Source organism: Pyxicephalus adspersus, chromosome 12 (genome assembly GCF_032062135.1).
Source record: "Pyxicephalus adspersus chromosome 12, UCB_Pads_2.0, whole genome shotgun sequence".
NCBI lineage: Eukaryota > Metazoa > Chordata > Amphibia > Anura > Pyxicephalidae > Pyxicephalus > Pyxicephalus adspersus.
In genome coordinates, this window is record NC_092869.1 from 29,225,526 (window position 1) to 29,238,338 (window position 12,813).

A 12,813-nucleotide genomic window follows, 5' to 3' on the forward strand; every position below is an offset into this window, starting at 1 on the left:
AGGGGGAACCATACTACTTAGATACACTTAAAAATAGTCCAGAGCGGAGCTTCGGATAAATAGAAACATTCCAGTACCGTGCCATCAGAACAATTGCTTTCAGGTGTCTATGTTTTGTTTTTGGATGAAGTAACAAGGAAAGAAAAGCTAATGATCTACAATAGGTTGCAGCCTTCCATAAGGCTAACAGATAGTTGCGAACTTTGAATGAACTGAGAAAGCGCAGAACCTACTGCATTTGGAATATAACTGCCAGTGTGGGCCTTAAACCTGAAATCATGTCACAAAAAAATTAATTTCTTCAATAGCTGCAATGGTTAAAAATACACTTTATGGGCACCAAATGCTTTAAAAACATGAATATTTCCTTGTAAAAGTAAATGTGACATTATATCTTTGTTGTACATTGAGTAAGCTGAGAGTAAAGCTGTGAAAGGGGTTAGTAGGTCTATTTACTACATGTTCCCTGAAAGCTACAGGGGCCGGATACAAGACCAAACACCCTGCACAAGGAGAGTGAGCAGCAGGGACTGGTCTTGTGATACGAACTGTGAAAAAACAAAGTATAGAATTTGCTTCATGCTGAATTACTGTATGTATATGGAAAAATGTGATCTGATGACTATTTCTTATGTTTTTACAGGTGCATGCCCTCATGTGGCAGTGGCCAAGTTTGGTGGTTGGCCATGGATATCTGAGACTTTCATCCTTCTCCATATCCAAAATAGCCAGGTACTGAGGGTTTCAAGAGTAAAGGATTGGTAGGTAGGACAGCAAAGGTGAATATCTGTAGGAGGGGGATAGCTAATATGAAAGTGTAAGGAAGTTTAGGTGTTGGAAGATTTTTGCAGCTTTACCAGGCATCATTGATCTGATGTGGGAACTTGGGTGATCCAGGAAACCTGGAATAGATCTGGTCCTGGATTGAAAACATTTGCTAACAAATAGCAAATTACTTTCCAGGTTTCCAAATCCATTCCAGGTTTTCTTGGATCACCCAGATTCACTGATGGAAGTGTATCCTCTCCAGCCTTGGAGAGCTTTAATAAATTAGACGCAATATGAGAAATAACTAATTGTCCTTTTTCTTTCTATGTAGGTGGATGAAGATGAGGATGTTGATGAACTTCCAAATCAGTCATAAAGGGCAGGGGAAGACCTGAGGATTTGTTAATGGATAGAAATAAGTACAAGTGCTATACCACCTTAAAGGTTTTGAACTAGAATCATGGAGGTGCAAAGTAAAGGTTGATTGACAGATAACATTGACAGCTCTTGACCTTTTACATTACACATAGTTCATTCTCAAGAGGTAAGTGAGACTGTCATGTAAATCTAGTCTTGGAGAGATAAAGTTCCATGAAGCTAAAGATGCAACATATAGTTACAGGTACATTGGTCAGCATGGTAGTCATTGTACAAGGATCAATCCCAACCATACAAAATGTATTTTGGATGGCCATTGCCTGCTTTTCCATTTTTAAGAAACCTCCAAGTGCTTCAATTTCTTTGCACAATTCAACAACGTTCATCAGGTTAGTTAACTCGTCTTTAAATAAAATTGGCCCAAGAGCATGCATATTAGTATGTCTAAAAATTCTACCTGAAAAATATGGTGTCCTCCGATAAAGAAAGGACTTTTCACACTTTTAAAGCATCTTATATTAGTATTTTCCAAACTCTGCAACCTCACCCTCCTTGACAACTCACCATTCCCCCTCTCTGATCATAACCTTATCACTTTCAACCTATCAAACCCTTGCCCTCCCTTGCCACATCCCAGACTTGGTCAATGGCAGAGAGATATCCGTAACCTTGACCACAACCTAATAATAATAATAATAATAATAATATTATTCTCTCTACCTAATATTACTGCATGAAGGTATAAACTATGAACTTTTTGTGAACAGAAATTATATTATTGCCTGTAAATCTCTCTGCATTGCTTTCAGGCCCTGAGTATTTCATTCCATTTAACAATGTCAGTTTGATATAAAGGGTATATGTTTGGTCAATATAAATGTAAAAGTAACTCAAACAACGCAAAGGGATCTCAAATGCAAGCCACTTATACCCACATACCAAAATCTTACAGTGCCTGTTGCTGCAGTGTTCCTAAGGATTCTTGCTTTGCCTTTGAGTAAATTTGCAGTTTCTTGTTACATGGTTCACAGATATACAACCTCCTTCTCATTGTTATGTTTTGTGTAGGTCTAAATGAACTGAATTCAGTAAGGAAATGTAAATAGCCTAACAACACACTATTCAGGACAACAGAAGACATTTAGGAAGATGAGAAGAAAATGATCATTGGTAATGGGCTAAGAATGGTAAAAACTTATAGAACCCCTAGAACAAAAAGTGTAATACATGCAACTTCTAGTGGTGGCTGCTTCAGTTTTCTTTTTCATTTTTTACCCTGGTGTTCTGTATATGATGCAATGCAGTGAAGTACTTTGCTACAAGGCACTGCCTGTTTTTGTGCACTTCAATGTACCGAAAGCAGTCACCGTTACAAAGAACAGCAATTCAGATGACTGTGCTTTACTATGCGTAGCAGTAAATTGCATGAAAAGCACATCTGGTAAAGCATGAATAAAGTCTAAAGCTACGTACACACATCCAATGGTTCTCGCCCGATAATCGTCTCAGGGCCGATGTCGGGCAAGAATCGGGCGTGTGTACAGCGCCTGTCATCCATCGTCTGAACGATCGTCCTGGCGGATCCATGGACAACGAACGATCGTAATGCAAGGGAAGGGGGAGAGAGCACAGCAGGGTGCCGCTACGTCATTCTCCCCCACCCCTCTCCATTGAGCAGTACGGTGCTGTAAGTACAGCACTCGTTCATGCATCGTGCAGTCCTTAGTCGTTCAGTCCTTAGTCGTTGGAAAGGATCGTAAAAGATCCTTTCCAACGACAATAATTGCACGTGTGTACGCAGCTTATGGGTTATACAATGGAGTGGGAACAATATTATCACTCTCTTTCCATAACATGGGATAATATTTTAGCCCCAAGAGAAGATTGGGAACAATGCAAACTGATAAAAGTCGAAAGTTCTGGATAGCATAGCAAGTTACCAGTTTACTAGATTTGAGGTTAGATAAACGGTATGAACAGATATAACAAAATGTGTACAATGATATAATAAAATGATCTAAAAGAAATTATTTTATTGTTGAAGTTTACATACACTTTAAATGTCACATTTTCAGTTTTACTAGATTATATTTTATGCTGTGACTTTGTTTTAGTTTATTCTTGCTCATATAATGAACTGTCTTTTTCCATTTCCATGTGCTAGACAGGTAGACCATGGTTATGTCTAGCAATTTATACATAGAGGTATCATTCAGACATATACAATTCCCAGGAGGACGCTAAGTACAGAGGGCCTGTGTGCAGATCAGCCATGTCAAGATAAGAATGTGTGACTGGAAGGGTCAGGATATATGTAATGCTCAAGAGTGTTCTGTAGGAAGGGGAGGTGTAAACTAAACAGGGGAATGGAGGTCCCATGGTGGAGGAATCTGACAGAGTATGAGCAATTACATTGCTGTTGTTCAGAGGGGATAGAAGGCAGCAGAGCAGGTTTTTTTATGTTATCCAACTGGGAGTTTGATTTAATGCCAACAAGACACAAAAAAGTAACAGAGAATGGTTTTGTGATGTGATAGATACAAAGTATGTGATGGCAGAAAACAAGCGCGTGTTCCATGTAGTGGATATTTTTAACATTGCCTAATGATCATTAAATATGACTTTAGTTATTAGTTCCAGATATACTAGGAGAAGAGTTAACCAGGGCTTGATCCAGTACTAGATTGTTTTTGTTAATAAGTTCTACAGCCTGACGGAACAGTGAATACCATCTGCCCCTTCTGCATGGCTCTCTGAAGATCATATTGGACCATCAGATAATATACTGACCTTAAGAAAAGTCTAAATGCCATCTCTAAGGTCAACTATAAAGTAATCAAAGACTGGCTGGGGAGATGCAATAGGAAAGTTCAGTTGTGTTCCAGTTCTTTAACCTAAACCTGCAGCAAGTTTTCTGGGGGCTGAGGAGCAAGGTCATCAGTCAACATTCCATGAAGACTCTGCAGCACCCACAATGCAGAACTGCAGCCATGGTCATATGATTTCAAATACCGGTTTATAATTTTGTATAATTCAAATATGATATTTGGCCATCATATAAACTGCAGAAATGAAAAAGAAAATGAGTTCAGATCCAACAAGAAAACAATTAAGCACTGGCTTTGGCAATAGTTGAATCGATTCTTAAATAAATGTATGTGCCAGATGCAAAAAGAAAGTTCTTGTGCCTCAGTTTGAGGTTCTTTGACTTAATGCCACAGTAGGTTGACCTGGAGCTGACTAAAGCAAAGTTGTCAGTCAAAGTTCATTGAAGACTCTGTTGGTATCAGCCCCCATAATAAAGAACTGCTCTTGGCCATGGAAGTTTGAAAGATCATATTGAGCAGTCATATTAACTGCTAAGAATAAAGAACATCTCAAATGCCAAATTTAGGTCCCAGCAGGAACCAAGTAACCACTAGTAGGGCCATTAGTTGTATAGAGAAATGAATAAATATATATGTCAACAATACAATATGAAATTTCTGTTCTAGTTTGGACCTAATGTCACAACAGGTTGCCCTGAGGCTGACCAGAGCAGTTTCTTCGGTCAATGTTCAATGAAGACTCTGTTGGCATTATACCCACAGTGCAGAATTGCTGCTGGTCATTGGTTTACATAATATTGGTTCACAGTTTTGGAAGTTTGAAAGGTCATATTGGGACATCACGTAAACTGCTGAGAATAAAGAAAGCCTAAATGCTAAATTCAGGCCCGACTAGAAAGCAGTTATGCACTGGCTATGGCATTAGTTGAATAGGGGATTGAATAAATGTATTTGTCAGAGGCAATAACAAAATTCTTGTGCTCTAGTTCAGGGTAGGCACTGGCTAAGCCAATAGCTGTATTGGGAATTGGTTTAACGTATATTTTGGATGCAATAGGAAAGTTCCTTTGTGGTCTGGTTCTATGACCTAAATCTATCACAACTTGCCCAGGGGTTGATTAGAGAAAAGCCATCAGTCTGTGCTCAATAAAGACTGTTGGCTCTGGCATTGCCAAACTACTTCTGATAACTTATTGTTTTTTGTAAGTTTGAAAGATCAATATAGCAAGATGAAGCCTCCATTTGTTTCCCATACCAGAAAATGTCTTACAAACAATGCAAATACTGTATTATCTGCTGTTGGATTTACATTTCAATGTTGGCTTAATACATGTACAAATAATAAGGTTACAAAGGCAAACATTTATAGAAAACACTGTATGTTGATAACATAATAAGGATGGTTTCTAGAAACATACTAACATATGCGCCCATATGTTCCATCTGGGATTGAGCCGTCCTAATGCTGCATAGTTTTACTATCAGATAAGCATAGGTCCTCCAACAATCTGTTTCTTATTTTTTTTTTGCCTCTGCAGATGGCGAATATAGAAACAAGAGAAGAAAAAGTGCCCTGGAGGCTTCTATTTCAAGTTTTTAATTTGCATGTTTATCACCTCTGCAAAGTGTGTGTATTTTACATTTACAGACATTTCATCTGCTGAATAAGGATGTCACAGATTAAATCAGCCATACAAAATTCATTTCTGGTGATACAAGCTTGTTTTAATGTTTTAACACATTAAAACATATAACACAAGAAATATACACTATATATCAATAGGTACTAGACCACACAGAGGTTTAGGTGTAAACTCATCCCACCAAGGCAGGCTAATAGGTTGGAAATATTAGACTCATGTCTATGATATAGTCATGAGCTGACCATTGCCAAATTCAACTGGCTTATGTTACAGTGTGAAACCTAAGGAGGGACAGACCTCTTCCAATTGGTGTGGAAAGACTGAAAACCATAAAACATTGTCTGACCTATGCAGTTTCTATGTATCCAACCAGATGGGTCAGGACAGATGTTTGGTTTGCTGTCCTTGTTCTACATTTAGCAGGTCCTTTTAAAATGCTTCTTAAAAAATAAAACATCAAAAGACTATAGTCCTCTTTATTATTGTCAAACATCTTAAAAAGATCTTGGTCTTTGGTATTGGTATCCCAATCATTTAATAAACCATCACTACCTGACACCATTCCAGTACTTCATATTAGTAAGTTATACTCTTACTCTTTATTGTAGAAGATTCTAAGTGTCGCAGGTATTGCTGTATCTCCCTTTCTGTTACTACCTTGTATATTATACATGTATTTGAACTATAATTGTAATTACATTATTACTGCAAGTTCAGGGTCTCTGTATCCCCTAAGGAAGCCCTCATGGGCGAAACGCGGCGAGTGAGATCCCACTTTCTAATCTGTTAACTATATGCAAGTTTGTAACTTTCCCTACTGACCAAAATTAGTGTGGAAAGACAATACTTTCATTGTATGTAAATTGATTATCAATTTAATAAATTTTTAAAGGTTTTGTACTTAAACAATAAATTATAGTCATTTTTTACATAATATATACATATTTTATACATAATACACAATAAGTCTCCTAATGCCTTCAAAAGCCTACTTTGCTTTCCTTCTTTTTCTCTATGATACTGAGTCCAATCATTGGACAGGAAAGGCTTTGTAAGGCTTGGTAATATTAACACTACCTATTCATAATCAGTAGATGGCCAGCGACATTTAGTACTTTAATCAATTATTGATCTTAATAAAACCTTCTTTCTGTGCATAGTTCCTTTTGTACAATTTGCTTATAACTTTCAGGTTTTGGTTTTTAGGTATAGTTCTTTTATCCCACTTATCTATCAGATAAGGTCTGTCTGAATAATAAATAAATAGATGATCTGCAGTCTCAGATTTAATGATTCTAACTATGATCTGATTTCTAATGACTTGGTAGCCAAAGACCATGTGAACAACTGTTAGATTGTAAGCTCTTTGGGGCAGGGTCCTCTCCTACTCGTGTTTCACTTTCTGTGTCTGTCTGTCATTTGCAACCCCTATTTATTGTACAGCGCTGCATAATATATTAGTGCTTTATTAATACTGTTTATTATAATTATTATTAATAATATTAATATTATTATTATTATTATTATTAATATTAATAACCAGTGTAAGATATCAGTTATACCAGTTAGCTTATGCTTTTTGATCATGGTAAGCTAGAAGTCCTTTCTTTTTAGAAACAACATTATTTAGTATTGCTGACATGTACCTCATTATTTATGTGAAATAAGAATTTAAACAATAGCTCTGTTGCTTTGTAGATTCTGATTCTCCACAGGCTAGACTTTAAAAGACAAAATGAAATCCATATGTATAAGACATAACTCCTGCAAACAATAATTATGCACTAGATAGTTTTTTGTTACAGTGCACACAACAGTGTAGAACCTCATCTGTGTCCTCCTATATAAAATAATAATATTAAAGTAAATAATATCAGTAATGAGACAAACAAAGGCATTGTAAAGTACAGGCAAATGAAAAAGAGTTAAAGAATTTATTTTAGCTTCCAAATGTTACATTAAATTTAAATGTCAGTGTCAGCTCAGATTTTGCATGTCATGGTGTCTGTAAGAGGCTCTTCATTTAAGGACATGTTTTTCTAATGAGACCGGTTGTCAGGACAGCTGGGAGGGACAAGCTTTTGAGTAAAGTCCGCAGGGCAGATATCTGAGATTAATGTTTCTCTGTTATTCCAGGTGATCAGCGCATAAGCTAAAAGCCTCAGTCAGTATCACTCAGACTTATTATTTGTAAGAACATAAGCAAAATAGAGAAAAGTTTATGTATACACAATGTAAAATAAATGTTTTTGGTTGGCATTCAGAATAACGCTGCATTATTTATACAGTACAGATCATATTATTTTTACTTAACGTGTTTACGCTTTATTATACAGATTTAAGAAACTATTCACTTATTTGCCCCATTCACCCTGCTAACACTTACTGCCTTATGTCCCATGTAAACCCAAAGTCGATCTAAAAGTTAACCAGAACAGTTTCCTGCCTAAAGTCTTCAAGTGAGAAAAAGAAATCTACCCGGTGCCTTCCCCTACGCTTTTAGAGAGGGACTCATGTTTTATATTAGACCTAAACCGTAAAACAGATTTGTCACAAGCTTTTTTGTTCCAAATATTATAGTGTAAAAATCAACATTCTTAATAAATGAAATAATAATTTTCACTTACATTGATACAATGGGACTGACTTATTAAAAGAATATAGGCTTTTTAGGAATGACACTTCACTGATTGTGCATTGGGGTCAGAGGGTGTGAAAACATCAATGTTTAGTGATTCACAATAATATTTATGTATTTGAATACATTAGTTTAGTGTTGAAGAGTATGTCTGTGGTTTGTTTTGCACACAATGGTCACTGTTATGTCCTTTTAAAATTGGTGGTCATAGGAAAAGAGGCCTCTTATATTGATAGTCAGTGTAATTTCCCCTATGTTGGTGCTCAGTAAAGCACCCTCTTACATTGAAGGTCATTGGAAATTGGTCCCTTACAGTGGGTATTAAAGTAGTGTACTCCTAAATCTGTGTACAGTGAATAAGCTAAAGAGGTGTCCCCTAACAATGCTGATTGGTGTTAAATTGTTCCCTTGTATTGGAGGGCAGTAGAGACATACCCCCATTTTAGTATGTGCATTGCCTTCATATGTTGGTGGTGAAATGCTTCCAAATATTGGAGGTAAGTAGTGCCACCTTACCTTGACAATCAGTAAAGAATTTCTCTCTAATATTGTTTGATCCCATACATTGAAGGTCTTCTTGCCACCTGATGTTTTACCCGTACCTTTTTGATCCCTATTGTATAGGGGGGGTGCTGAGATGAAATAGAAAAATTAGTGTGGGGGCATATGACAGCCTAATATCTTAGTATTTAACTGTTTTTGCGATCCTTAAAACTGTTTTTTCTTTTAGTGACAAACTGTGATGGCAGAGACACAAGCAAGTTTCATGTCCTTGGAGTTACGGGCCGTCATGAAGTTCTTGTTTCTCCAGGGAAAGTCAGCAAAGGACATTCACACTGAGAAGTCACAAACACTGGGGGAGAAGTGTCCTTCCTACAGCACTGTGAAAACCTGGATATCTTGTTTCAAGACTGGCCATTTCACCATTGAAGATGAGCCCCACAGTGGGCACCCCCCAACCTCAACTGACCCGGCAACCTGCGATGCTATCCATGAGCTGATTATTGAGGACCGGCGAAAATCCACAAAAGAGATAGCCCAGATACTTGACATCTCACGGGAGCGTGTTGGGTTTGTTATCACCACTATCCTAGACATGCGTAAGCTTTCAGCGAAGTGGGTGACAAAATGTTTGAACTGTGATCAGAAGAAGGAACGAGTTGAAGCATCCAAAGCCATTCTGGCCCATTTTAAAGCTGCACAGGATGGAACCTGGCTCCACATCTATGATCCTGAAACCAAGGAAGTTCCGAACCCAGAAATCAGCCAAAAAAGTCATGGCATTTGTTTTTTGGGACAAAGACAGTATTTTGTTGGTGGACTACCTACCTCAGGGCTCTAGTATCCCCGGAAAGTATTATGCTAACCTCCTGGACCAGCTGAAGGAGGCAATTAGGATGAAACGCCATGAAAAGTTGACCAAAGAGATCCTTTTTTTGTAGGACAATGCACCTGTGCCAATGTTCCAATGTTGTGGCTGCCAAATTGCACACCCTGGGTCCACCATCCCCCCTTCTCACCTGACCTGGCTCCTTCGGACTAATATCTGTTCCCGAATTTGAAGAAAAACCTGAAGGGGCAACGTTTTGAAGACATTTCTGACGTCAAAGATGCTGCTGAGAGCTGGTTTGCGGCCCAACCAAAGGACTTTTTTTTGAACAATCTAGAAAAGCTGCAACTACGCTGTACCAAGTGCATCAGTCTCAGGGGGGAATATGTGGAATAAATGTGTTATGTCATAACTTTGGCTCTCTTCTTTATATGCAAAGCCAGAAACTTCTCAGCACCCCCTCATATACTACGCCAGTGTTTTTCAATAAGGGTTCCATGGAACCATAGGGATCCTACAAATGTTGCTTTGGGTTCCTTGAACAATGGGCAATTTGGATCTCTCAGGTCAGTTTAAGTGACACTAATTGTGTTTTGGGCTATCTGGAAGGGTGGCATTCTTCCCACTGGCCAGCAATAAAAGAGGCATTCTTCCAGTTGACCGCCAAGTAAATTTACTGTGGATATAGTAATCATAGTAATCATAACAGGCTTTCCTGAGGACCTAAAAGCTATTTAAAGAGGTAAAAAGATAAACAAAAAAGGCTGCGAGAGGCCACACAACTGCCCCTGATGGTCTGTATCTGTCCAAATAATTGTACCACCATATTTTGATCCATAACTTCCACATCACGGCTAGTTATGTCTTTTCACACTTTCAGTCTGCATCTCCTGGAGGCATAGATGTTTCTCATTCTTGCTCATATAAGATTTTGAGATTGCATATTTTTAGATTTAAGGCATTAGAACATAACTTAAGGGATCAACGAATTTACATAGATCTTGTAAAAGAACAAAAACATTGCCTTGAAAAGATGTCAGTTGACAGGTATGTTCTGCATTTTTTTAGGCAGCATACTTGTAAAAGTGTTTCCAGAACAAGAGGTCAGGCTTTGAAGACAGAAACTGACTGCTGCGCAGGAAATAGGACAAATAAGTACAAGTTTGAGAGGTGGTATAGTCATGATGTAACTGCCAAAAGGCAATGATAAATGGATACCGTATCAATTTCAAAGTATTAAAGGTGTTATAAATCACATTGCAAATGTGTAATGGCACTTTGATGTCTTTTAAAAAACACATAGTAAGTAGGCCACATAATTCATGTTTCCCATGACCCAGCATTTGAGTGAAAACTGCCAGAACAAGGTGCATGCACAATCTTTCAATGTAAACCTCTTTTTAAAAATATTATTCTACTAAGGTGGACATTTAGATGGAAGGCATGGCTGGTATGTAGTAAGCAAAAATGGAAGAGGGAATCTCACTTGTTTGTTATGAAAATTTTCACAAACACTATGGTGTACCCCAGTGATGTCTTAGGGATACAAATCTAGTAAATTTTTTCCCCATTGTATTTCTATTCTAATAGGAAACCAGTTGTCAACCAATAATCATGGTAAATTGACCTTTTATAAGGCAAATGTACCAATGTGAAATTCAGTAAAAGTATATATCCCACAAAGGTCAGCTCTCCCAACAGCTCTAACACACTGACTGACAATATGGCTCCTGTGAACCCACCCTTTATTAAAATGAGGGCTAGATTATCCATTCCTATAAATTCTTGTAATTCATGTAATTCGGTTAACCTGGAGAAAAGGCTGTGCACTGCAATATAGGTTGTTTTTTTATTTTGGCAATAATCCTGCACAGTTTTCAGCTAAAAGTTTGCTAACCTATGGTGACCCGAACCTTCCCTCTACTAAGAACTAGCTAATGTAGGAAGGATGAAGCAGAAGGTTATTTTTGGGGACATTAAAAGGTATTAAAGGGTATAAGCTTGCTGCTACTACACAAGATAGATTTTGTCTCTTTCATTACTTTTAATCACTTTTAACCATCCCTTGAGGTGGAGATTATTCCTCCTTCATGTTGTCATCATAATTGTTATACAAGTTCTGTCCCAGTTCCTCCTGGATACGCATTGCCATCTTGGTACTTAATCTTGAAATATAAGATCCTGTAATAAGAGGTCCAGTACTAAGCGTTCCTAAAACATTATCAACTACCTGACTCAAGCTCCCCTGAGGAAGCCAGTTAGGTGAAACGCATCAGGATTAGGAGATTAGGGACTGAGGAATTAGGTAAAAGTGTTTCAAGCAGTCTATTCCCTCATGGGTAAATAAGAAGTTTAACGTACTACATACAGGAGAATTTGTTTAATCATATATCCTAAAATATTTATATAATATTTATATATCCCTCATTAAAGTGGGGAAAGGATAATAATCAATACAATTTTGTGTAACATATGTTGAATTGAACTGTTGTAAAAAAAATTTGCCAATACCCTCTATCCTTCTTTTTATGTTTATTTTTTTTGTTTTTTTTTACAAAGGATTTTATAGGGATGTTATGATCTATATATAAAATACGCTCTATTTTTGTTTTTAATGGTATTGTTTTTTTATTGTCTTTTTTGTGTCCATATTTCTAAGTCTTTTATTTAACTCATTCTGGGTATGGGTAAGGGGTACTATGGGGGCAACTAACCAACGAGTTAGAGGACAGGCTCTGGGGATGGGGCCCCATCCTCCAACTAAATGATTTCCCCATTGTTGGGAGAAGGCAAGAGCCGGGTATGGCCCAGAAGGGTGCTACACACTCCAAGCCTCCTCACTTTCTGGCCAATTAGGTTCCTTACCTGTATGGGGGTGATTTTATTATTAGGGAGAAGCCCACACACTTATTTTTTTTTATATAAAAATAACACCTATACCTTTAACAGATTTCAACCATGTTATTTGAATTATTTTTATTAACTGTTACAGTGTTTCCCCTAAGCTGCAACTACTCTAAAATGCATCAGGTTTTCCGAGTAAGTTGTAAATAAATGAAAGAAAATTTCTGATTGACATAGGACAAAAAACAATTGTGAATGGAAGTATTATGATAATTATGACTCAAATTCCAAGACAAATTAATTCCCCCCTTCCGTCTATAACTTTGATTTACGGAAAAACATGCTTCTTTAACTTTTGTCTTGTTGGAGAGCATGTGCTTTGAC

At 37.4% G+C, this 12,813-nt stretch overlaps 1 long non-coding RNA gene across 1 annotated transcript; it reads left to right on the forward strand.

Moving 5' to 3' along the window:
* The first annotated feature begins 555 nt into the window (after positions 1-555).
* On the forward strand, positions 556-10,187 carry LOC140342031 (uncharacterized). The gene is made up of 3 exons (XR_011922978.1): positions 556-732; positions 1,100-1,312; positions 8,986-10,187. It is a non-coding gene; the product is annotated as an uncharacterized lncRNA (long non-coding RNA).
* Positions 10,188-12,813: the final 2,626 nt, after the last annotated feature.